At 34.8% G+C, this 27257-nt stretch overlaps 1 long non-coding RNA gene across 4 annotated transcripts in view; it reads right to left on the bottom strand.

Moving 5' to 3' along the window:
• Positions 1–563: 563 nt before the first annotated feature.
• Positions 564–27257, bottom strand: part of LOC126829992 (uncharacterized) — a 153614-nt gene continuing 126920 nt past the window's right edge. For all 4 annotated transcript variants that reach the window (XR_007683630.2, XR_007683633.1, XR_007683629.1 and 1 more), the window contains 3 exons: positions 12169–12255; positions 8955–9053; positions 564–7142 (listed from right to left, as the gene is read on the bottom strand). This is a non-coding gene — a long non-coding RNA (uncharacterized LOC126829992). The remainder of the gene's footprint in view (positions 7143–8954; positions 9054–12168; positions 12256–27257) is intronic.

Genomic DNA, 27257 nt, shown 5'->3' with positions numbered 1-27257 from the left:
CCCATCCAGGCGTCCTGGATAAAAATATTGTTTTAAAATAAAGATTTAAAAAATAAAAATAATAGATTAGCTGCCATCTTGATGTCCCGTGATCTATCCGTGTTGGTCAAGAAAGTTCATCTGGTTCTTCCAGTGTGGTTCCCCCTTGTCAGTGGTGTAGGAAGGAGGGTCTGACAAGGGACAGTGTATAGTAGTTCGGCTGAGACGGAAAAACAAGGTTCCTTTGACATGCACGTAAAAGAAACCTTGGCAGTCGGAATTTGATATAAGAGTAGGCTGTATAGCTGCTGTCTGGGCAAAATTTCCCTAGTTCGGAGCAGAATAGTAGGGCTTAAACCTCATTTCATTAGCCCAGTTGGAGCAGGACAGTAGGACGTTAAACCCATTAATAGATTAATTGATACACAGCATTAGTGCTTCGGGTTCTGTGTGGTTGTGACACCAGATTGTGGTGAGGTGGTGAGGTGGTAGGCTGTCTGGTGTATTGGTAATTTTGTTAAGAACTAGATAACGATAAATTGTTGTATTTTCCAATAATAGAACCACATGAAAACAATTACAAGTAGAGAGAGAAGTTTTAATAGCTATATCACCAGGTATAAATACAATAATACACAACATGTAATAATAATAATAATATGCCTGCTCACTAATACAAAAATTTGTGAATAATACAGTTTCCACATGTTTTATCTGGTTCTTAAAAGATATTTTATTATCTGAGTCAGTTAAAGATGCATTTTGTCAAACATGCATTCTTTTGTAAATAATTGGGGACATTTACAACACAATTTTATACAGATAAGATTATAATTTTGTTGTTAGAGCATTCACAAGGTTCTACAAACTGAAACAAGGGTCCTAACTCTGAAACTAATTTACAGAAATTGTTGACATTCAATAGACTTTTTCATTTCACTAATTTAAATAATGCATATAAATTTCATAAAGATTGGATGATAACTTTTGACGTTAGAGCGTTCACAAGGTTCAACGAAGTGAAACAGTGGCCATAATTCTAGACGTAATTAATGGAAATTGCTGAAATTCAATAGTTTTCAGCGTTTCACTAATGTAAATGATATGTATAAATTCCATACAGATCAGATGATAACTTTCGGTTTGGAGCGTTCACAAGGTTTAACGAAGTAAAATAAGGGCCATAACTTTAGACATAATAAACAGAAATTGCTAAAATTCAAAAGGCTTAAGCGTTTCACTGATCTAAATTTCATACAGATCAGATGATATCATATGTTGTTAGAGCGTTCAAAGGGTTCAACAAATTCAACAAAGGCCATAAATCCGGGAGAAATTAAGGGAAATTACTGAAATTCAATAGGCTTCTTTATTTTACCAATTTAAAATTAATACACATTGAATGATAAATGTAGTCTGTAGGGTGTTCACAAAAAAAGGCTGGAGATTGCGCCAATATACGACCAAATTTTCATGTAGGCGCATAAAAAAAATGGATAATCAACACATTTTTTTGTTATCATCGCAGCAATGTTAATTGGCAATCAAAACTGTAGGCCTATTGATAACAAAACTGTAGGCCTATTGATAAAACTTCAAACACTCATAACTAAAATTTTTAATATATTCATATTTCACTATCTGTGTTTGAACCATTAAAGCAAGAAAGGTGAGTACTTTATGTAAATCTTACATAATGCATCTTTAATAGTGTTATTTGGACCCCAAGTTACAAACAGGTGCACCTTCGAGATTATTTACAGCTGATCAATTTTTTCACGTTGAGCAATTCAAAATATTCTACATATTAATTACTTTAAGTAAATAAACACCACCCTTATATTGGCTACTTAAAAATTAAATTACCAAGCCATTTAAAAAGATTAAAGCAAGTAAAAGAACAAATAAACAAGCAATTTAACAGAAAAATCAAAATCAAATTTAATTGAAAAACATGGACGGGGCCTTTTTTACATTACGTCCACTAGCAGCAAATTCGTCATTAAAGGGACCACCCCGTTTTTAACAGACCGTCAGAAATAAAAGTCTGTGTACGTATGGAATGTAAGCGCCAAAACATAGATGAATGGTGTATTTAACTTGTCTCAAAATTTCAGTGGAATGGTGGTTCCTGTTGCCTCTAAAATGATTGGGATAAACACGGAGACAACTGTCATTTGCTATCGGAAGATTCTCAATTTCAATATGCGAAAGGGCGGGGGGCTGTCCATATGTCATTAAACAATCCCTAAAAAATTTGTAAAAAGTAAATCTGTCATAAAATCTGACATGTAGAATGTTGAAAGGAACTAGTGAAAGGATGACGGTCGAAGGTGACGAACAACATCACACATGGGTGTATAAAAAGTAATGCTTATAAATAGGGTGATGCATATACGAGTGAAGATATAAGTATAGTGTTATATTATATATCAATAATACAGTAAAACAGATATATTACACACAGGAATATACAAGGGTTTTATTATACATCAATATTAAAACCTAAGATACAGTAGATTATATGGTATAAATATAAATAACAGGAAATCATCAAGTGTATAAAATTATATATTCAGCTGAAATTCCCGTATAATTGGTTGGTATGTTGTACATACTATGTACAGTTTAACATCACATAAACTAACATGTTTAGGTAGTTTACTTTAAACTCACTTTTCTTTCGATCATATTCGTCTTGTGGTACTGAATAACACATTGTATCCCAAATATCCAAACAAAATGATCCAATATGAACTTTTCATTCTGTTTAAATGTCCAAACCAAACCCCTTATCATTTATTTAATTGGATTTCAGAAATAAATTATGCATGCTACCATGGTGATAAATTATGCATGCTATGGTGGTGATAGATACTAGTGAGAAACATCTACCAAAGAGACATATTTTAATTATGCGATGATCCGTACATACTATAGAAATGACATTAGTTTATAGTGATAACAGCACACAGAGTTACATATAGTAATGATGAGCACACAATATTATCAACAATTATATATACATATATATATACTATTACTACTAATAAACAGTAGTCATATAGACGAGACATGGAATATTAGATATTGATTGTACATATGATAGTAGAACACATAGACAGGATTAATACATGTTGGTTGTACAGATGAAATGGTGTTTAACGTCCTACTATTCTGCACCGACTGGGCTAATAAAGACTGAAACTATTAAAGGACACAAGCTAGCTAAACAGCACACATGTACAGGTGTAATAGTTGATGATTGTACTGATGATACAAGCACACATAAAAGACTGACTAAGGTTTTTTTTTTAACTATTTGTTTTTGTTGTTTACAAAATTTCTTGACAAAAGATAACTGGTGCAGCGGTCGCCACGCGCCCTTCAACTTTTCCCAAAACGAAATCGTCAGGAAATTATCGGAAACATTCGAATCCAAGGAGAAAACTAGCATGGGGTAGGTTTGGGTGAGGGTGAGGCTTGATTGCCCTTTAAATCAATAAGTGTCCTTGGTTTGATCAACTGTTCCCCATTTTGTATGCTATAAACCTACCCAGCCCTCGCCCCCGCAGTCCGCCTCTCAATTGGTGCCATTTTACCTCTGAGGTAGTATCTTATTGTGCAATGTGGAATTGACGAGGATCATAGCTAACATTGCATGATCACTATAAATATACTTTAACAGATTTATTATATTCTCCCAAATATTTAAAATATTTATGCATTAAAAATATATCTTTGATAGAATAATCTTCAATTTCCTTCAATCTACTTTTTAATGTATTTCTTATTTCCTTGTATCCTGTGAAAATGGAACCGCTGAATTTATTGATAGCAAAGAGCACACAGTCACAGTAATAGATTTCAGCTAGCACACAATACAGACAGAGCAAACCAGATGGACAGAGAGCACACGAGACAGACAGAGCACATAAGATAGCCAGACAGAGCACACAAGATAGACAGATAGAGCACACTAGATAGACAGAGAGCACACTAGATACATAGACAGTGGATGATTATAATGAGAAGGGTGAATGAAAAACTGAATGTTAAAAATAACCAATTAGTTCTCAGATGGACATAACTTAAAATTTTATTAGCTTAAAAACAAGATTTTAAAAATAATACATTTTACACCGACACCATATTCCCATCATATAATATAAACCAGGCTATAATTGTCATAAAGAACAGACAAGTTTACAGATTTCATAGATAGATCATACTGTAAAGTTATACACTGGGTAGTGTGTAATGAATAAGGTTTAGACTGTAATTATAAATATATAATGTGAATTACTTTTGTTATTAATTAAAATGTCATAATGTATACTCATTTATATTATACGAAATAAAACTATTATTTAAACTGAACATAAAATGATTAATCAAAAGATTACAGAAATGTAAAATTTAGATTTCTTGATAAATCACTGATATTTCCAATAATCTCAGAGAATCCAACATAACAGTATAAAATCTACACACACTATAGTAAATTATCATGCTGCAGTGTGGAGTATACAATTTCAGCAAATAAAAACAATTCTGCAAGGTTACCTATGTAAATTATTTTTCTTTTAATCTGTTTTTTTTTTTATCTCATTAAGAATAAAAATAACTAATAATAATCAAACAAATGGCAAGTTGTAATTTTACAAGAATAAGAAAAATATTATTATTTTTAGATCATGTTATATATGATTATAAAAAGTTGACAATCAATATATACATATATATACATATGGCACAATAATATGAAAGAAAATCGAGCGTTCAGCATGAATGTTTTAATTGGTTCATTTGACTGATATAATAAAACAATACATGCTTCCATATATAATTTATTCATAATGTTGTTAAATATTTTCAATGACTGAATACTGAGGAAGAATAAGAGCTCTCAAAAATCATCACCGGGTACATTAATTTGGTATTACAATATATTGAAACTTGCGCCAGGAAGAGGGTATTATAATCTATTGTTAATATATTGGAACTTGAAGCAGGATGAGGGTATTATAATCAATTGTTAATCTATTGAAACTTGCAGCAGGTTGAGGGTATTATAATCAATTGTTAATATATTGAAACTTGCAGCAGGTTGAGGGTATTATAATCACTTGTTAATATATTGAAACTTGAAGCAGGATGAGGGTATTATAATCACTTGTTAATATATTGAAACTTGCAGCAGGTTGAGGTTATTATAATCACTTGTTAATATATTGAAACTTGCAGCAGGTTGAGGGTATTATAATCACTTGTTAATATATTGAAACTTGCAGCAGGTTGAGGGTATTATAATCACTTGTTAATATATTGAAACTTGAAGCAGGTTGAGGGTATTATAATCACTTGTTAATATATTGGAACTTGAAGCAAGAAAAAGGCAAGATATCTACTCAATTGTTATAAAGACTTTAATAAAAACCAAACCATATACTATGATGTAATAACCCTGAATATCCTAGCACTGACTTAGAGGATGAACTTCTTTAACAACATTATTAGGTTCTAACAGGGGCAAAATAAGGACATGACCATTTCGGGAACCAATCCACTGGAATCTTGGAGGATCCATCAAGTTTTCTCCCCAGATTCAGAGTTTCCTTTATATTTTATTTTTTTGACATTTTCAGTTTCTTTCTGAGTCAGAGGTTGGTGCTTCGACTACTAGACTAAAATATTTACGACTCTTAACAAATATTATTAGCCCACTGTATCTCAGGGATGAGTTGGCTTACACTCTTGGTGTATGTAACTGTCAAGATCATCAAAGTTCTAATGCCTCTTAAAAGATGGTTTTCTATTTTTCCCTTTATTTGTAGGTTCTGTTGATTATTAATCACTCAGAATTAAATATTCTTATTTCTTAAAAATTTAACAAAGCAAAACTAATCAAAATAACCTCAAACCACTATAGGGTGAAAAAACAACACTATTTATATGGAATACAATCACTGGTTTATACACAAAAAGTACGACATTTTTACATGTATTCTCTTATAATTTGTACTTGATAACGATAAGAGAATACTTGTCAAAACCTCGTGCTATAATATGTGTATAAACCAGTGATTGTATTCCATATAAATTGTGTTGTGTTTTAATGTGCTTAATCACTAAATGACACTCAAGAATTACACTATAGGGTGGAATCAATTAACAAGAATATTTTCTACATAAAAATGTGAAAAAAGGCACAAATTAACAAATGTCATCATAAAGATTATTGATTAAAACATTAAAAAATAATTTTAATTGTTGAATGTGTTTCACTTTACAGGCTTACTTATAAAATACATTTTTATGGACGAAAGATGGTAGGTGCTAGGATTTAATAAAGCAATTACTTATCAAACAAATATAAATACATACACATACATGTAGGCTGTGGTCATGGTAATTTCATTTTTTGTTCTTCTGATAAAATATCCAGGGGAATATCATCCACAATTTGGAATTGAAAGGTTTTGAGAAGAGCAACCAAAGATTTTTTGCTTGTAAATTTGTTTTTTCTGAAGCAACATTTTAACCGGTTTCTCTGAAGATCAAAAAATAAAATTTAGTGCAGACAACATATAGACAGTTTAAAGACCAACCTATTAACATATAGTATAGTTGAAAAAGACATGACATGTACAGCAACCATGATCTTGTGATGATAGCCAATGAACTGTTCAATCATTCAAGTCTGTACTGTATTGTAACTTACTGTAAATATAAGAATTAATTCTGCTGTAGGTCTGTAGAGTTGTTTTATAATAATTTAAAATTCCAGTAAAAAGAAAATGTTGAATTAAAATTCAAAGTTTAAAATAATATGTCTGATACTCATCCAACCAAACAGACAGGATTAATTGGGAAATTGTTTTTTCTTCTAAATAGAGAGTAATTAAACTAAATCATGTAAATGTATTTTTTTATTTTTGTTTATACAGTTTGGGTTAAATATTGTAAAACTCCCAGAAAAAATTTGTTATTAAAATAAATTAACTTTTGGATTTTATTTCAAATTTTCTTTTTTCTGGAATATGCGAACTCAACTATAATTAAATAATGACAGTTTGTCTAAATGTGAATTATTCTGGTGTAGGTCTTTAATTTCTTCATCATTGGAATATATGCACTTGATCTTTCAGTCATTTTAGATTCTAGAAAAAATAGAAAAAAACAAATCCATACACAAAACAAGAGCAAGTTAATAAACATAAAGTTTGGTACAATTCTATTTAATAATTCACCTCAGCATATGACTCTTTAACAGTGGTAGGAAACACCACTCCCATGAGAAGAACCACATGGGTGGACAGGCCATCCTACTCCTTGTCTTGTATGAGCTGGGGAACGAAACCACATCACTTGATACAATGGCAGACCTTATGATCTAAACTCCATGGGATGTGGCACTGAATACTGCCCCACCTCACCCCCATGTGTGGTCATGAAACTTTTGTATCATAGTCATGAGCTTATCAGGCCCTGTTTAAAAACCCACAAGTTGTAGTAAAGTTTTCTGTGCTAGAACTATAAAACCAAGCCAGCTATATATATACCATCAATATTAATATTACTGTCCTGTATTATCACACTCTTAATAACATTCCATCAGGCTGAATGTACAAAGGGACATAACTCTAAATTATAATACAGAGACCGGTCGGCATTAATTTCCCCATTGACTTCAATGTTAATTCTGGCCTCTTTTCCCCAGATTTTCATTTGGCTGAATGCTTTTCATGTCTTTGCATTAAAATTTGTATGAGGTTGACCACCAAAATTTTGAGATACACAAACTTGAAGAAGCATACTAAAAACATGTAACTAGTTACCGTACATATCGCCATAGCCAACCTGATAACCCTGTTAACCTTCCGCCTCAAAATCATGAATATTTACCAAAACCTGGCAGGAAATGTTAATTCAAACCCTCTTCGTCCATTCTAGACCAAAAAATCAACAAAAACGGGCGTGCAAAAGGGTAGAAAAGAGACAGAGAGACAATTGCTATAAATAGACGAACTACAATTCGTGGGTATCGAGATGGTGAAATTTAACAGAATCAAAAAAGATAGGTTGCCAGGCAACGAAACATACGCCCACAGCAGCTAAATCGTCTGGGCAATCAACAACAGTTGTCGCATATTCTTACTTTTTTCGGTATAATACACTAAAATCCGATTAAGAGTAACAACTCATTAAGTAATTATCAGAAAACCATAACTCTGGCAGTAATTATCGGAAATCGCTGAAAACCAAAAGGCTTCTTCGTCTCATGACCTTAAACACTGTGTATATATTTAAAGTCAATTGGATATTAACTTTAGCCTCTAGAGCATCCACAAGAGTTTTTGAAGTGATCAAAGGCCATAACTCTGGCAGTAATTAACGGAAATCGCTGAAAATCAATAGGCTTCTTTGTCTCATGACCTTAAACACCTTGTATAAATTTAAGGTCAAACGGATATTAAATTTGGCCTCTAGAGCGTCCACAAGATTTTTAAAAGTGATCAAGGACCATAACTCTGGCAGTAATTATCGGAAATCGTTGAAAATCAATAGGATTCTTCGTCTCATGACCTTAAACATTGTGTATAAATTTAAGGTCAATCAGATATTAACTTTGGCCTCTAGAATGATGTGAGGGATTGGCCAATGAAACGGTCTGTTATGGCAAGCTTTAGGTGTGTTTTGCAAGGAACTGTGGGTAATCCACTAGTAAAATTGGTTAATCGAATGTCCGACGTCATAGGATCAAAAGCTGCTTGTATGACCTCTGACGCGACCTATTGCTACAACCGGTCAGATCTTCATCTTCATCAAAAGTATAAGAAAACGAAACGAAATATAGATCTGTATTTTAATCAGATTGAAGTCTATGGGCAAATAATGGTTCTACTCTGTGACCGGAGGAAACATGCCGTAAGCATGATTATTCAGAATAGTAAAAGAAAACAAATACTTACATTTACAAAAGAATTTAACAACTACATATGTTCCTGCAACTACAACCAACATACAAGCAATATTGATACCAACTATACCACCAATTGATACCAGAACAACTAAAAATAAACACAAGGATTTTTATTATTAATACAGCAAACATACAGCCAACTATACAACCATATCTCTGCTATGTCGTAATCTAAAGATAGGTTGCCAGGCAACGTAACATATGCCCACAGCAGCTAAATTGTCCAGGCAGTCAACTAGAGTTGCTTATTTTCACATTTAAAATACATTAAAATTTGATTAAGAATAACAACTCATTAAGTAATTATCAGAAAATCATTAGAATTTGTTTGGCTTCTAGTTCTGCCCCATGCTAACGTTTGGTATACAAAACATTTAATATCATAATTTTAGCTTTTCAATTTATCAAAAATATGAAGTCAATTGAAACGATTATATATAGGCGTAAACATGGTGTATTAATATAACTATGGTCTCTAAAGCATCCACAAGATTTTTTGAAGTCATTAAGGGCCAAACCTCGGCAGTAATTATCGGAAATCGTTGAAAATCAATAGGCTTCTTTGTCTTATGACCTTAAACACTGTGTATAAATTTAAAGTCAATCAGATATTAACTTTGGCCTGTAGACACTAGGGACCGGGTATCATCCAGATTTTACGAAAAAAGGTAAGAAACTACCCTTATCATCTAGAATCTAATACACGTCAACAATGTGTTAAATGCCGTCAAGATTCATCAAAAAACGCCCAGTTTGTGCTAGCGTGTAGAATTAGAAACACCGTTTAGTTTTGACATCGATCGTCTACTTTATGACCGTCCAGTTTCTCGGGATGTTTTAGATTTGAAAGAGGTTTAGTTTTTAGACAAGGCCTTATTTTCCCCGACGTTGCTGAGAAATGAAGAGTGTTTAATAACACAAGACGTTTAGATTTTACGCCAAATTACCACTTTACCGAGAGCCGTATATGTGGTTACGATTTATGTGGTTACAATTAATAGAAAAAAAGATTTTAAAAATATTCACTGATTCAACTTGGTCATCCTTTTATTCTTTCTGTTATTCATATCCCATCAATAATGGCTGAAGTAAATTACTCCGTCCATCAAACAACGATAATTGGTTAGGACCTTCTAAACGCGGGAAAATTTTCAGTAGCTATTGGCTAACGTCACGCATAAACAACCGTATTAGCTGGAATTATTTTCAAGTCGATCGCCTCAAGGGCCAACATAGTACCGTATTTTGTGTAGAGTAGGGTAGCATGCAGCGCTAAAGCAGAAGATAAACTCGCATGTACTGTACAGTCGGCAGTTGAATGTAAATAGGATAGACCATTTAAATCTTTTGTATTAATACCAATAATTAATATATAACATCTGTTTGGTCGTAAATGCGTAATAAACTTGACCAAACTTCTAGTTCGGGCCATGAGCACGGATCATTTATCCACTTGTTTTCCTCAATTGCATACGGCAAATTACGGGTCTGGTAAACTTGCCATATCGTTCCTATATCAAAGTTTTTTGTAAATATCGATTTCTGGCATCGGTCGGTCAACCTTACACGTTATTAAAAAGGGCGTTCGGTTCAATTTTATGTAAAAGAAGCTTACTGTACGACGGTATTTTCACAACAAAAAAAAAAACACACAATGGCTATGGGTTTCAGTCTACGAATAAGGCCACCGTCGCTTGGAATATACAGTCATAAATGCTCGTCATTGCAATTTAGATTATATTATTTGAATGACTGCCTGCTATTGTTATATAAATCACAAATTCCAGCCACATGTCTTGGTTCTGTCTGAAACCATATCGTTCACAGACGTGTAATTACACCACCGTCGCATGGATTGAATGGCCGCAACACGACCGGGTTTCATCTGAAACAACACCTTCCACGTTAATATGAATACGTACGCTATAGTTTTATCATTGTGCACTTGACATGGATTAACCTAGCTGTAATACTGGAACTACACCTTCAAATCAGTGTGGACTGCCGCCTAATGTAAGACAATTTTTCACGAATATAATTATTTTAGAATTGCATACTATATATGTATTATTACAATTCTATGCTGCACTGCGCAAAACACGGTATTATGTTGGTCCTTGAGGCTGTCGACTTGAAAATAATTCCAGCTAATAATACTATAAATAGTATATATGCAATATGCAAATAAGGTTGTTTATGCGTGCTGTTGGCCAATAGCTACTGTAAATTTTCCCGCGTTTAGAGGGTCCTAATAACCAATGAAAAATTATCGTTGTTTGATGCATGGAGTAATTTACTTCAGCCATCATTGATGGTATATGAATAACAGAAAGAATAAAACGATGACTAAGTTGAATCAGTGAATATTTTTAAAATCTTTTTTTCTATTAAATGTAACCACATCATAAATCGTAACCACATACAAATGTATACGGCTCTCGGTAAAGTGGTAATTTGGCGTAAAATCTAAACGTCTCGTGTTATTAAACACTCTGTTCATTTCTCGACAACGTCCGAGAAAATAAGGCCTTGTCTAAAAACTAAACCCCTTTCAAATCTAAAACATCCCGAGAAACTGGACGGTCGTAAAGTAGACGATAACTGTCAAAACTAAATGGTGTTTCTAAATCTACACGCTAGCACAAACTGGGCGGTTTTTGATGAATCTTGACGGCATTTAACACATTGTTGACGTGTATTAGATTCTAGATGATAAGGGTAGTTTCTTACCTTTTTTCGTAAAATCTGGATGATACCCGGTCCCTAGTGAGAGCGCCCACAAGATTTTTTGAAGTGATCAAGGGCCATAACTCTGGCAGTAATTATCGGAAATCGCTGAAAATTAATAGGCTTCTTCGTCTCATGACCTTAAACACTATGTATAAATTTAACTTTAGCCTGTACAGCGTCAACAATTATACCATTCAACTATTTAACCACCCACTATTGATAAAATAAACTTAAAACATCCTGATCAGTCTCTGGTTCTGGGTGACAGTAATTTACTTTTACTACTTACATGGGTTTTCTTTGGGTTCTCAAATTTCCTCCCACTGCTAAAAACCCATACAGGAAGGGGAGTTATTGAAATAAAATTGAACCATATTATTATGTTAGTAGTATTACCAAATTGATCTAGTTTGTGTTAAACCTCATCTGTCTTTTCTGTTTTAAATGCCTCTGGTAAAGGTGTTAATACTTACGACAAGCTCCATATGATCCACCACCAAGAATTCCAGAAGCAACAGCAGGAACAACAAAGACTCCAATCTTTAATGGGGTACTCAGACCTGTTAAACATTGGAATAAAAATCATTACCATGGCAATTGTCAAAATAGGCCGATATATAAATTCCAAGCAGCAAAATCATTCACAAGACTGTGCAAAACAATCACAATCAAAAACTACAGAAAATATATAAGAGAAATCTTTTATTCTGTATTGTGAACAAGATAAAGTATAGATATAGCTCAGGGATATTCTAGAAATACTGCCTTATAACGGAAATATTTATTTCAAGCTTATCGGATGATTACTATTGTTGCAAAAGCAATCACAAGAGTGCAAAGTAATCAAGAGCAATAACTCTAGGAGTGATTTTATCAGAAATCTATTTGTCTTTATTGTGAACAAGATAAAGTATAAATGTAGCCTGTCATGAGTTAGAAGAAATATTGGATGACGGCAATATTTGACAGTATTTCAATGTGACTGTATAATGATATCTTGCGAGGCAATGTCTACCGGTACATCAGTCAGTTATAAGTAATCCTAGCATTTAGAAAGGTCAGGATATTGTTTATCTTTAATTAAATAATTAATAAAATCTTTGGATTATATCACTGCTGCTTTGCCAATTTTCTATGATGCAATCAGGAACAATAACTCTTTAATCAGAATTATCAGGAATTGGAGAATTTAAACAGGTTCTTCACTTTACAAATTTCAAACTAATTATCAGATCATAACTTTTGTTGTCACAGCCATTGTTCTACTAAGAACAGAAATAGTTGAAATTCAGTAGTGTTCTTCATTTGATTTATGTGAATAATGCACATATATAGGTATCAGTAAAGTCCTTAAAGCATTCTAGAAAGTGAAACAAGGGACAAAACTCAAGAATTAATTGACTGAAATTGTAGAAATTTGAAAATGGTAATGTGGTCTGTATAATGTGGGTGTATAAAAATAAACACTTGAACTCTTTATTGTACAGAACTTTAATTTCTAAGATTACCTAAATAAACACTGCCAGAACTCTTTATTATCCAGAATTTTAACTTTTTTAAGATTACCTGAATTTGACTAGTGTCTATCGACGCCGGCAATTAATCTCAATAAACATCATCATGGATATATACCTTTCAAATTCTGTTGAAACACATCAAGGGGTCTCGGAGAAGAAAGCAGACCCCCAGATTTTTTTTCATCAAATAACATCGTATTTATCGATCATAATAATATAAACTTTTTGCTGCGTACAACAGATGGAAATTCTTTTTGGGTTTCGGGTCAATATATTAAATGACAGAAAATATTTTTTGAAATATTTTGTGAAAATATACATAAAATCCTACCCAAAAGACTTTAAGACAGTACTCCAAACAAGTGCTTTTCAGTCACATCTGAGTGACGTCATAAGCAGTATAGAATGGCTCGTACTAATTTTATAACTGAAATCTGCAAATATTAGCCAGCTAAAACTTATAAAAATCATAATAATTTGAATGATAATAAATAAAATATTTATTATCTTGATAATATCAGATAAAATGCAGGCTACATTTAGTCGAAATTAGCAAATTTCAGTCTGCAAAACCAATAAATCCCGTTTTCTATGGTTGTAAACAGATGAATGGAAATCCCCGAAATGTGACATCACGTCAGAGCGGTATTTTCCCACAAGTGTCTCCCGTACATAAACGGTAATTGTGCTTATATTTCGATAACTTTTGAGTCAGATTATTTGCATATATTGAGATCGATATCATAGTATTGTAATACAATCGCTAGTAATATATTCAAATGAAAGATAGGTTCACAGGCAATGAAACATACGCCCACAGCAGTGATTGGATTTCAAAATTTTCTTGTTGGACATTTTTACCGAAAATAATACTAATAATGTACATTTGTAAGTACGCTCACTCCATCCACCTTGTATCCTCTAAGCGCATGGAAGATAATAGCTAATCCTGATAATACGTAACAAACAAATGAGTTTTGAGTTTGGTTTTGAACACCACTAATGTTTGAGAACTCTGTATCTCAAATGGTAAGTTATTCCACAAACGCTGTCCACAGACACTGAAGGATTTATCCCCATAGGATTTCGGTTTAGCTTGCGGCACAACCAATAAGGGCTTATTTTGTGAGCGAAGTGGTTGATTTTGTTGATATGATTGAATCAGATCCGTGAGGTAAGATGGGGAAAGATCACATTGACACAATATAAATCAATGTTAGAATCTTGAAAGTTATCCGGGCTTCTATGGTTAACCAATGTAGTGATTTTACTATCCGTGAGAATACATTTGTGTTCTTGATATTATTCTGGCAGCAGTGTTTTGAATTTTTTTGAGTTTTGCACACAGGTTTTGGGGAATTCCAATCAAAGCACTGTTGCAGTAATCGAGTCCCGAGAATATCAAGGAATGCACAAGCAGCTTACAGGCCTCAACTATCAAGAGGTGTCGAATATTGCCAATACATCGAAGATGGTAATAACACGTACAACCTGTTTCTCCATGGTTAACGACGAATCCATGAACACACCAAGATTCTTCGCAAATGATGAAAATTGAATGTCGGTTTCAAAGATTACCACACATGAATTTGGAGTAGACCTAAGTCGTTTAGATGTCCCTACAAGCATGGCTTCTGTGAGCAATGTCTGGGAAATAACTCTTATCATTATTTAAGATGGCAGTTTTTAGACCACACACAAAAATCATGTGTAGACAACGAAACATACGCCAACAGCAGCTATATCGTCCGCGCAGTCAACAAGAGTTGTCACATATTTTTACTTTTTTCTGTAATGAAACATTTATAATATAATAAAATCTGATTAAGAGTAACAACTCATTAAGTAATTATCAGAAAACCATTAGAATTTGTTTGTTTTTTATATTATAAAGTTCTGCCCCATGCTAATGTTTAGTATACGAAACCTTTAACATCATGCATTTAGCTGTTCAAGTCATAATAATAATAATAATAATAATGAAGTTTTATATAGCGTCTTCTCCATGTTGACACATGCTCAAAACGCTTTTTGTAATGGCTCTACTGGTAAAACTGTTGAAACAGGAAAGTCTTTAGTGCGGATTTAAATTGATTAAAAGTTTGTTGATTCTTGATCTGTTGTGGAAGTTCGTTCCATAATCTAGGACCAGCTGAACTGAAAGACCTATACCCATATGACTTCAAATTATATCTTGGAACAACTAGTGACTGTTTATTTTGAGAGCGAAGTGATCTAATAGGATTGTAGTCATATAAGAGTTCAGATAAGTATTGAGGAGCTGCATTATTGCGACATTTATACACTAATGTTAGTATTTTGTATTTGACTCGCGCCTCAGCAGGTAACCAATGTAAAGAAGCCAGCACATTCTGGATGTGATCAAACTTATGTGTCCTTGTTACTATTCGGGCTGCAGTATTAAGAACCTTTTGGATCTTGGCTAGAAATGCTTGTGGGATTCCATAGAGTAAACTATTACAATAATCAATCCTTGATAAAATAAGTGATCTCACAAGTAGTTTACAAGCGTCAGCAGTGAGATAGTTTCTGATGTTGCATAGTAGCATGTACGGCATACCATATCAACCTGAGCATCCATTGTCAGAGAAGGATCAAATATCACTCCAAGGTTTCGAACATTTTTGGAGAAATTTATTTCTGAATTACCAATGGTGATTTTAAGATCAGGTAGTAACTTGAGTTGTTGTGATGAACCTACTAAAAGAGCCTCTGTTTTATCGTCGTTCAATTTTAGTTTGTTCGCTTTCATCCACTGTTTAACTGCCAGCGAACAGTCAGTAGTTTTTTGTAAGGCATTTCTGATTAGCATAGGACTAGACACACCAATGAGTTGAGTATCATCGGCGTAAGAGTAGTGCCTCTGATCATAGCCATCGATCACAGACCCTAAAGCGGTTGTATAAAGAACAAAGAAAATGGGTCCTAAAACACTGCCTTGCGGTACACCACAGTCAAGTTTAAACGGTAGAGATTTAGCCTCACCAAGTAGAACTGTTTGATGTCTATTACTAAGATATGATGTGATCCATAAAAGCGGTGTACCGGAAATCCAAAACTGGTTTTTAAGTCTATTGTATAGAATCTGATGGTCCACAGTGTCGAACGCTGCAGATAAATCCAAAAGAGTCAAAGATGCTACGTTCCCTGTATCCACTGCACACTGTAGGTCGTTGAGGACCCTCAACACAGTGGTCTCAGTGCCATGGTGGGGTCTGTAAGCAGACTGAAACTTATCCAACAACTCATATTTCGAGATATGGGATTGAAGACGGAGATTTACAGCTCTTTCCACAATTTTGGAAAGGAATGACAAGTTAGACACAGGTCTATAGTTTTTGAGAATATTGGGATCAAGAGACTCCTTTTTGATTAGTGGTCTCACCACCGCCTGTTTGAACACCGATGGGAAACATCCAGTACTTAAACTTAAGTTGACTAATAGAGTAATCCTATCCTATCAGACTCACTAAGTAGCATTAAATCCATCGAATCAGACTATTCCAAAAGCAGACAGGACATAATCCACCAAATTAGGTATATTATTCAAACAATAAAGAATAACGGAAGGGAGGTAGTCCTTGCATGGATCCCCTCCCACATCAATATCCTCGGCAATGAACAGGCTGACAAGCTAGCCAAGGAAGGGTTGGCATTAACTGATATAGAAAATTTAGAATACAGCAGTCAAGAATTCACAAGCATAGCCAAAGATAAAATTAAAAATGCTTGGAAAACCCGTCTAAAACAAGAGAATACTCATCGCTATCAAATTGATAGCAACCTTGTAGACAAGGTTTACACCAATCATCCATCAATCAAAATATGCAAACTCATCACGAGGCTTAAAACGATAAACGTAATAAAAGACTTCACCTTCAATCCAATTAAATGCCCATGTGGACAAATCGCGACCACGTCTCACCTGCTAATTGACTGCAATCAACTGAACAAAGAACGTCAATCTGTAATTAAGAATCTAGCAGAGAGGGGAAACACCCTCTGTCTCAAATCACTCCTCTCTCCACAATCCGACGATAGACACTGGACATCACAAATTGTCTGGGATTTTATTGAGAATATAGGGATGACCAAATATATAAAATAATGAATATAATCAATTAAGAGTAGGGTGGAGCGCAAAAATGTCCTCTAGAAAGAAGGGTAAACCGCCCTACACAACTAATATAACTCCGATATATATAAAATAATGAACTTAATCAGTTAACAGTAGGGTGGAGCGCAAAAATGTCCTCTAGAAGGAAGCGTAAACCGCCCTACACAACTAATATAACTCCGATATATATAAAATAATGAATTTAATCATTTAACAGTAGGGTGGAGCGCAAAAATGTCCTCTAGAAGGAAGCGTAAACCGCCCTACACAACTAATATAACTCCGATATAATTAATAAATCAACTAATAAAACCAACTAACAATAGGATGGAGCGCAAAAATGTCCTCTAGAAGGAAGCGTAAACCGCCTTACACAACTAATATAACTCCGATAAAATTAATAAAGCAACTAAAACCAATCAATTAACAGTAGGGTGGAGCGCAAAAATGTCCTCTAGAAGGAAGCGTAAACCTCCCTACATCTATAATAAAACCACTAATCTACCAACTAATAAAACCAATCAATTAACAGTAGGGTGGAGCGCAAAAATGTCCTCTAGAAGGAAGCGTAAACCTCCCTACATCTATAATAAAACCATTAATCTACCAACTAATAAAACCAATTAATCAACAGTAGGGTGGAGCGCAAAAATGTCCTCTAGAAGGAAGCGTAAACCTCCCTACATTTATAATAAAATCACTAATCTACCATTAACATGAGTAATTTATTATTCTCATTATTACCATTAATATCTATTTATTATTCTTATTATTTATCTGCAATTCAGTTAAAACTCTATTTTCTTTTACTGTCACTTATTATTTGTATTATTAGTTTATAATGATTCCCCGCCACCCCCCCCCCCCACGAAGCCTTACTAGACGAAATAACCCAAAAAATCACAGTAAGATCAGATACTCTCTTTTCTCTAGCTTTCTTTTTCAGGTGCTGGATTCTTCCTTCAGAGAACCAACAATAAAAGGAATGAATAACATAAATAAAGATGTAAAAACGCTACCATACCGGACAACATACCCAAATGGAAGGAAGAATGGACCAGGACTCAAACTCACCAACAAAGCCCCAAGGTAGAGTTGCACCGCCCTGCCATTTCTACCGGACAGAACGACCAGACCAACCCAAACGACCCAAAATATATATATATGTACATAATATGTCTATGTCTGTGAAAATGTCCGTCTTTGTCCATGTCTGTTCCGTCAAATCGCATGTTTGTAAATTTTAATTCCCGTACGGTATTCAAATTTATGTCAGTAATATTCCTACAAAATTTTGTGATGTCATAATACGATAGAATGAAAGCGTGCTGCCTACTGCCGATCCGTACTGTTTCAAATTCCTCCAAAATTACCATATTTTTCGGGTCATAAGTCACTACATTTTTCAGCAGAAGTCCGGCATTCGTCTTATGTTACGACTTATGTACAGAGGGTAAGAAATTGATATCCCGAAATTTTTGGGGCAATAAACGTCACTCTACCACAACGAGGGAGTGACACCATCTGCTAAATAATCGCATTCTACTCTAGCACGTGCTATTGTCTAAAACAATTAAGTACTTACACTATTCCAATCGACATATTCGTCAACATTTCCTAGATTACTTATTTCTTTATTTAAAAACATAAACCCCACGAAAAAAGTAGTCTAAATAAAAAAAATATTCATTCATTCCCTGCGCTAGTTTACGGCATACGAGTTTAGACCGTGTTTTGACTTCCCGCAATGAAATATATTCATAACAACCTTACAATATGTGACATCTATGACTAGTTGATACATATTGTCGGCTGACATCAATGCGATTAAAATGTCTGACAATGCAGAAACCACGAGGTTAACACGAAGATTAAGATAGGTTGCCAGGCAACAAAACATACGCCCACAGCAGCTAAATCGTCCGAGCGATCGTCAAGGGTTGTCGCATATTTATTCCTTTGTAGGTAATTGGGAGCCTTTACAAGACAGTTCCATACCGATCAGATTATAAATTTTGTCGTTTGAGGGTTTACAAGGTTCTACAAACAGAAGCAAGGGTCTTAACTCAGGAAGTAATCTACAGAAATTATTGAAATTTTACAGGCTTTTTCGTTTTATTAATTTAAATAATGCATATAGATTTCATACAGATCACATTTGTCATTCAAACGTTCACAATCGCCATAACTCTAGAAATTATTGACAGAAATTGCTGAAATTCAATAGACCTGTTTCACAAATTTAAATGATGCATATAAATTTCATACATATCGGATGATAACTATTATCAATCGAGCATAAACAAGGTCTAACAAAGTGAAACAAGAGCAATAACTCTAGAAGTAATTATTGTAAATTGCTGAAATTTAATAGGCTTTTTCGTTTCACTAATTTAAATCATGCATATAAATTTCACAAAGATCGGGTGATAACTTTTTGCGTTAGAGCATTCACAAGGATCAATAAAGTGAAACAAGGGCCATAACTCTAGACGTAATAAACGGAAATTGCTGAAATTCAATAGGCTTCTCCGTTTCACTAATCTAAATAATGCATATAAATTTCACAAAGATCGAATGATAACTTTTGGCGTAAGAGCGTTCACAAGGTTCAATAAAGTGAAACAAGGGCCATAACTCTAGACGTTTAAGATTATATTGATGAATTGTCCGACAAAGGATTAAGTCAGTCAATCAAAGCAGATTAAATAGTTAATCAAGGTAGGTTTATATACGGTATAACACGATAAATACGTTGATCACTTAATTACCTAATCAATCCAGCGTATTATCGACGATAATCTGGTTGAGTGGTAGTTATACACTCAGTAAACTATATTCAGCCAAATTAAAAACTTGACTCTCAGGATTTTTGGGACTAGATTTTTAATATTTGGTTTAAGGCAACTATTTTAGTGTTATGTTGTGCACAGACGACCTTGACATCAACAGAAAGCAAGAATACGTCTCGCCGAAAGTCCTTGACATTGATAACGTTCGTGATATCACAGTACCCCCCAAAATGAAATTCACAGACTTGGAGAACAATCGGAATAAAGTGTTTAGTAACGGTTGTGGCCTCCTCTAGCGTCTCGTACTGCCACACAATGTCTTCTAATGGATCTCAGAACATTAGTAAACACTACCCGAGGAAGACGTCGCCACTGCTCAACAAGAGCATGTTGACGGTCCTGCAACGTCAGTGGTGGATTCACTTGCTGACGAACACGTCGACCCAGTTCATCCCAGATGTGTTCAATAGGATTAAGGTCGGGGTTAAGCGACGGCCAATCCAGGACTTGGACACCAGCATTTCTTAAAAAATTCTGGGTAGCAATTGCTGTAGGGGGTCGAGCATTGTCTTGTTGAAACGTTAGTCCAGGCCAATGTCTCTGCATAAATGGAAGAAGAACAGGTTGCAAAATCTGATCCCTGTATTGGACAGCATTTAAGTTCCCTTGGACAACAACAAGAGGAGAACGTCCATGTGCACAAAAAGAACCCCAAATCATGATGCTGCCCCCACCAAATCGGTCAACTTCTCTGACGCACATTTGAGCGTAACGTTCAACTCGTCTGCGGTACACTCGGACCCTGCCATCGGCAAATCTCAAAGTGAATCGAGATTCGTCACTAAACACAACCGAATTCCACTGTCTTTGAGTAAATCTTATGTGTCTTGTGGCCCACACAAGTCGGTTACGGCGATGAAGAGGTGTCAATATTGGTCCATTATAGGGCCTCCGAGCTCGAAGACCAGCAGCCTGCAAGCGATTTCGAACAGTTTGTGCAGTTACCCTTCCACCAAACATATCTCTTCTTGTGGAGGTTGCAGTGACAAATCTGTTTCTAAGATGACGTAATCGTATTGCTTGATCTTCCTGGAGTGACGTCACACGTGGCGCTCCCACCCTTGGGCGGTCGACAATAGTTCCAGTTTGAAGCACTCTCATTCTAAGATTAATTATTGTCTGGCGTGAACAATTAAAGGCTCTTGCAACAGTGACCACAGACTGACCAGCATAGAGCCTACCTATAGCACGTAGACGTTCTACATTTGAAAGGCGTAGCATTTTCTAACAAAGATGAAAATAACAATTTTAATTTGTTTTTCCAGTTCAAGTTACGTGTGCGTGTTCAGTTTAAGCAAACTTGCATTGATTGACCTCACGAGTTTGTGTTTGCACGTGTTTTTCAGGTTTTTCATCTTTATATGCTCAAAAGTCACATGATCCACGTGACTTTACAATTTTATGAAATTAAAGGCTTATTACTACTTACTAGCGTTAGAAACACTTTAGAATTTATTTGACTTACCAGAAAAAAAAATTTGTTGAAATTCATTATATATTATATAATATATATATTATATATTTATTTCGGAATTTTGAATATTATTCACCATGTCTTGATGTCTGATTGGGCATATTCCCGGTCGGACAATTTTGGTCGTTTGGAAAAAAGATTCAGACAAGTCCGGAATATGTGGGCAAAACCCCATCACTGGCCCACAGCATTTATATCGTCCGAGTGATCAACAAGGGTTGATGCATATTCATTCTTGTTGTAGGGAATTGGGGGCATTTACCAGACAATTTAATACAGATCAGATTATATATTTGTCGTTTGATGTTTCACAACACGTTAACATGCATAGTGTGTAGAACTGAGCTCTGAGTATTGAGTAACTGGCCTCTGCGTTAGAATATCCTTCAAAAGAGTAGAAATGATTAATTGTGGTTACTATTCATGGAAACTCGTGAGAAATATACGTGTTGTCAGTAGTCGCTTAAACCCGTTAGTACTTACACCTTACGTCAGTATTCCTATAAATGGTCAGTAATAATCATAAGGTGAGTATTTAAGTCAATTGGTTAGTATTCCTTACTTGTGTCAGTATACAAAAATAACGTGACTAATTAAACAAACGCGAGTTTATCCGAACATATCACTAGTCAGACGCGTGCGGGAGAAATCGGAAAAAGCATGACTAATTAAGAAATCGTCAGTATTTAGGCTACCGCTTACTACCTGAGTGAAACAGCCAGTTATCTTTGATGTGCGTCAGTAAGTGGAACCGTCGCCAGTAGAGCGTGAAATCGTTAACTATATAAATTTCTGGTGAGTATTGGTACTATAAGTGATTATAAGTATCCTGAATAAATTAATTATTATTTATTAATATTCTCGAATTGCAGCAAATTTTTGAAACAATAATGGATTGCAGTGAACAAAGGGACTATTATCAACGATTTCGATTAGCGCCGTAGTTTCCAAAAGACACCGAAGATGGTTAGATAGATCGATCTAATATAAATACCTTCATATTTAAATATGAATTTAAATGCTCAGTGGCAAGGTTTGATTCGTCGCACTATTTGTACCGTTCCCGTTCTTACAACGGGTTCCCCATGCAGAATACGGCGCAATGTGTATTGTTATTAGGCTTTCAGACTTTGTCTGAAAGACTATTGTTTTTACTAAAATTATTATTATTATTTATTATTATTATTTTATTTTTCGGGGGAGCCTATTTCTCAGTGCCTGTAACAGATACCGATCTGGGACCTAATTTTATATCAGGAAACCATGTGGTGGCTACCTGATCGACTATATTTGAAACTTTTGCGCAGACCGGAAGTGGCCGAATTTCGTGCGGTGCATAAAAATTAAAAAACGGCCGTAGCTTCATCAATTCTGTACATATTTTCATACAAATGACATTTTCAGAAACCCTGAGTCTTTTCTCGGACGATAGCAGTTGAAAATTTTGAAATTTCGAAACTTCGTCGCTGACTTCTAGCGTTCGAAAAATGAAAATTTTTTGTTATTTTTCAAAATTTTCAAATTTGACCTACATTTTTGGGTACTTGAAGGCAATCCGATTCCAGTAATATAACTTTCATTCAGAGTTATCACCCTTTATTTTTCGATTTTTTTCGAATTTTCTGCCCATTTTGTGAGCCCAAGTTTTGTTTTACGGCCGAATCGACGTTTCTGAAACTTCTGGAACATGAAGTTATAGTCCAAATCCAACTGATAAAGCTATTTCGACAAGGATCCTTAAACCGGAAGTGGTCGAAAAATTGTTCGATATTTTGAAGAAAACGCAAAAAATGGGTGCTTTTGGGAAAAACGTGATTTCTCCACCCGATATCAACGGATTAAAGAAATTAAGGTATCGGTGGGTAGCCCGGGGATTTGACTATCATATGATACCAATTTCACACGAATCCTATGAGAGGGCAGCAAAATATGACATGCTGAAAATCAAGTATTTTCTGATTTGGAGCGTTTTTGGACGCCTATATCTCGAAAACGGCTCAAAGGATTTTTCTTAAACTTTCCCTATCGAGAGTCCCTCCGGTAGTCTTGTGCATGAATCCATCCAATAAGACATTGAAATGTCTGGAATAGGTAAAATAACGGACTGAAAATCGAAAAAAGTTGAAAAATCGTCAAATTTTAGAAAATGCTCTATTATTTCTTTATTTTAACAGATTTTCAAAAAAAAGTTATACATTCAGATAGCTGTCCTAATTACGATTCTAACCATGTATAATATGTATTGAGTTATTGAAATTTAATTTTCGATATTTTGACATTTTGATATTTTTGACACTTTTGAACATATGATTTCCCAGGGGCATTTTATCTGATCAGACAATGTAATATTTCATTACATAGCCCTGTGGCTATTTGATAAGCCAATCCGGTTATTAAAACTATCCCGACAATAATCTCCATACCGGAAGTATTCAAAAAATGATGAAAAAAGGTTTAAAAAAAATAGCGCTCTTGCGAAAAACTTGATTTCTCCATCAGATGTTAGCGGATCAAAAGAACTAAAGTATCGCTGGATAGCCCCATTAATGGACTATCATATGACATCTGAACGATACGATTTAGATGGATAGAAAATAAATTATGGTACACCGAAAATCTAGTATTTTCCGTTTTGTAGCATTTTGAGACGCCATTTTCTCGAAAACAAAAACTACGACTATGGCGTGAGTCCAAAAATAAAAGCATTGAAATAATATAAGTGGTCGAAAAAGAGCCTTAATCTTGGAAAAAAGTTGAAAAATCCTTAAATTACTGAAAATGCTCTTCTATTTTTCTTTGTTGGGAAAACAGCTGAATGGATTATTCTGAAACTTCTTGTACAGAAGGTAAGGTAACCAAACAACTTATTAAAGCTATCGCGACAATGATCCAAAAACCGGAAGTAGTCGAAAAAATTTCCGATATTTTGAGAAAAAAAACGTAAAAAGTAAAAAAATGGTGATTTTGCGAAAAAAGTCATTACTACGCCAGATTTCACCGAATCAAAACAACTAAAGTGTCATTGGATAGTTCGACCAATGGACGATCTTATGACATCTAAATGGTAAAAATTCGCGGGTTAGGCAATATATATTGTAACGCTGAAAATCTATTATTTAGAGTCCTAACGGTGGTCTATGGTGTGAATCCAAATTTAAAAGCCTCAATATAGTATAAATGGTCCAAAAGGGCCACAATCTTTCAAAAAAAGTCAAAAAATCATTATATCTGTAAATCTGCTTCTAATGGTATAAGGGAGGTAAAACTCTCCAATGGATCTTTCTGAAACTTCTGTTACAGGAAGTTAAGTTCCCATACCACTTATTAAATCTATATCGATAATGATCCGTAAACAGGAAGTAGTCAAATAAATATTTGATATTTAAAAAAAAACACAGTAAAAAAATCAGTGCTCTTGCAATAATCGGGATTTCACCGTCGGGTGTGACCGGATCAAAACATCTAAAGTAGCGTTTGGTAGCTCGATAAATGGGCTATTGTATGACACACTTCCTGTCTGATTCCTGAAAGCCGGTTCAGAAACTGAAGACAGTGAGACAACTGTGCAGTCTGTTCACAAAACTTGATTAAAGACAAAAAGATAACAGTAGAATTTACTACAGAAAACACTATAGAATACTTTATTTTTTCCTTTAGAAATATTAGCATAAATATGTAGGAAAAAAAAATTTGCACCACAGAATGTTTGGGGCCTTTATTTCCTACAGGCCACCAAAATTCTGTAGAATACTATAGAATTTCACCCTATAGAAAATAGAATAGCCCTGCATCGCCCAACCCTCTAGAATGTTTTATAGAAAATTACATTGGTAATCTGTGAATTTTTGCCAAGTACAGCCCACTAATGCCATCATTAAACAGATATAGGAGCCCAATACCTCCGTTAAATATAACGGCAAGTTAACGACACGTTAAAGTTAATGGGGCTTCCAGCAACAATCTTTCTCTCCGTTAAAGTTAATGATCCGTTATCTCCATGTTAACGGATCGTTAAAAGTTAACGGAGCTTTGAGCAACCGACCTCGGGTCTTTAGCAGTGGGGGGAAACCAGGAAAACATTACAAGGTCTTTAGCACTGGGAGGAATCCAGAGGACCTAGAGAAAACTACAAGGTTGACAGGCAACCCTACGCTCTGAACACTAAAAGCAGGGGTGTAATCCACAGCAGTTTCACTGTGTGACAGAACCTTTTGCAGTGGGAGGAAACCCACAAGGTAGGACAGGCCCTAGTCCTTGTCATTTACAATCAATGAATCGCATCCACAGCATTAATCATTTAGTTCCCCCCCCCCCTCTTCTTAAAATATGTAATTGGCACTCTCACAGTTGCTTAGGTTGAAAATGGCTTCAAAACGGTGCACATAACCAGATATTATTTATTGAATAGTTATGTGTAACAAAAAAGCATAGTTGAGATATATAAAACAAAATGTGACATAAATAATGTTTTAATACAATTCTATACGCTTTATACTTTTCTATAACTTACAAGCAATGTGTGTTTATTTTAATAAAACTTATATTCTATGTTTTATATTCGTACATGAATATGTAACGAACTGAATACTCTATCGATCTTCTTGGTGAATACTCATTTACCTGTTTCAATAAATATTCACCCGCCCCTGTTCTCAAGTGCACAATTAGCCAGTGGCGATTGGATGATCTCTTAAGGTCACATTACGTCACTAATCACGTGCCTAAACCCTTTAAATAAGGCACACTACACACTTTATCCAGGAAGCGACATGGAACCACTTTGGAGGGTAATCGATATTTTATCGGACCAAGACAGAGAATTAAGACGGTGTAGTGAGCAACTCATTTTGCTTGATGACAGAATAAATGATTTAAACCAGCGCCTTGAAAGAGCCACATGCAACCGTCAGTATGCTTTCAGGCACCATTATTCTATGAGAATGTCCATTATGGAAGGAGTAAGGCAGATGTACGTTCAATATGGTTTAAGAAAAGCTGAGAGAGTGTTAGTTTTGATGGAAGAAGTTAGAAGAAGGTCGGGGGAATGAAACAAATTACGTATGAAACGGCCCTTTTCAGGGCCAATTACATCTGGGAAGATGACATATCATATTCTAATGGTAATATAATGATCCCGCATAGAAATATTACATATATATGTTGTAGTATGGTCTTTTGCACGGTGGCCTGAAAATAAAAACGGCTGCGGTTTCGTCACTTCTTTAACTATTTTCAAACAAATACATTGTTGGGTTCCTGGAGTCTTTTCTGAGACAATAGCAATCTCAGATTTTGCAATAAAGGGAGGTAACTTCTCTTAAGCTAGATGGGATTAGACCAACAATTATTTGCTACAATCCAATATTTTGAAAAATTTCTAAATTGAATATTACCAGATAAAAAGAGGTAAAGTATCGTTGGATAGCCAAGTGAATGGACTTTCGAATGCTTCCTTCGGGTCTGTTGCCTGAAAGCCGATTCAGCACTGCCATGCAGGTCTAGTTTAATTTACAATTGATATGTATCCTCGTTACATGCGGATTGGCACATGTTTTGGGGCAGGTGGCACTTTGATATCTGT

This window comes from Patella vulgata, chromosome 8 (assembly GCF_932274485.2).
Source record: "Patella vulgata chromosome 8, xgPatVulg1.2, whole genome shotgun sequence".
In the NCBI taxonomy this organism is placed as follows: domain Eukaryota; kingdom Metazoa; phylum Mollusca; class Gastropoda; family Patellidae; genus Patella; species Patella vulgata.
Note: the sequence above shows the minus strand (reverse complement) of the source record. Positions and strands in the feature narration are given on the sequence as shown.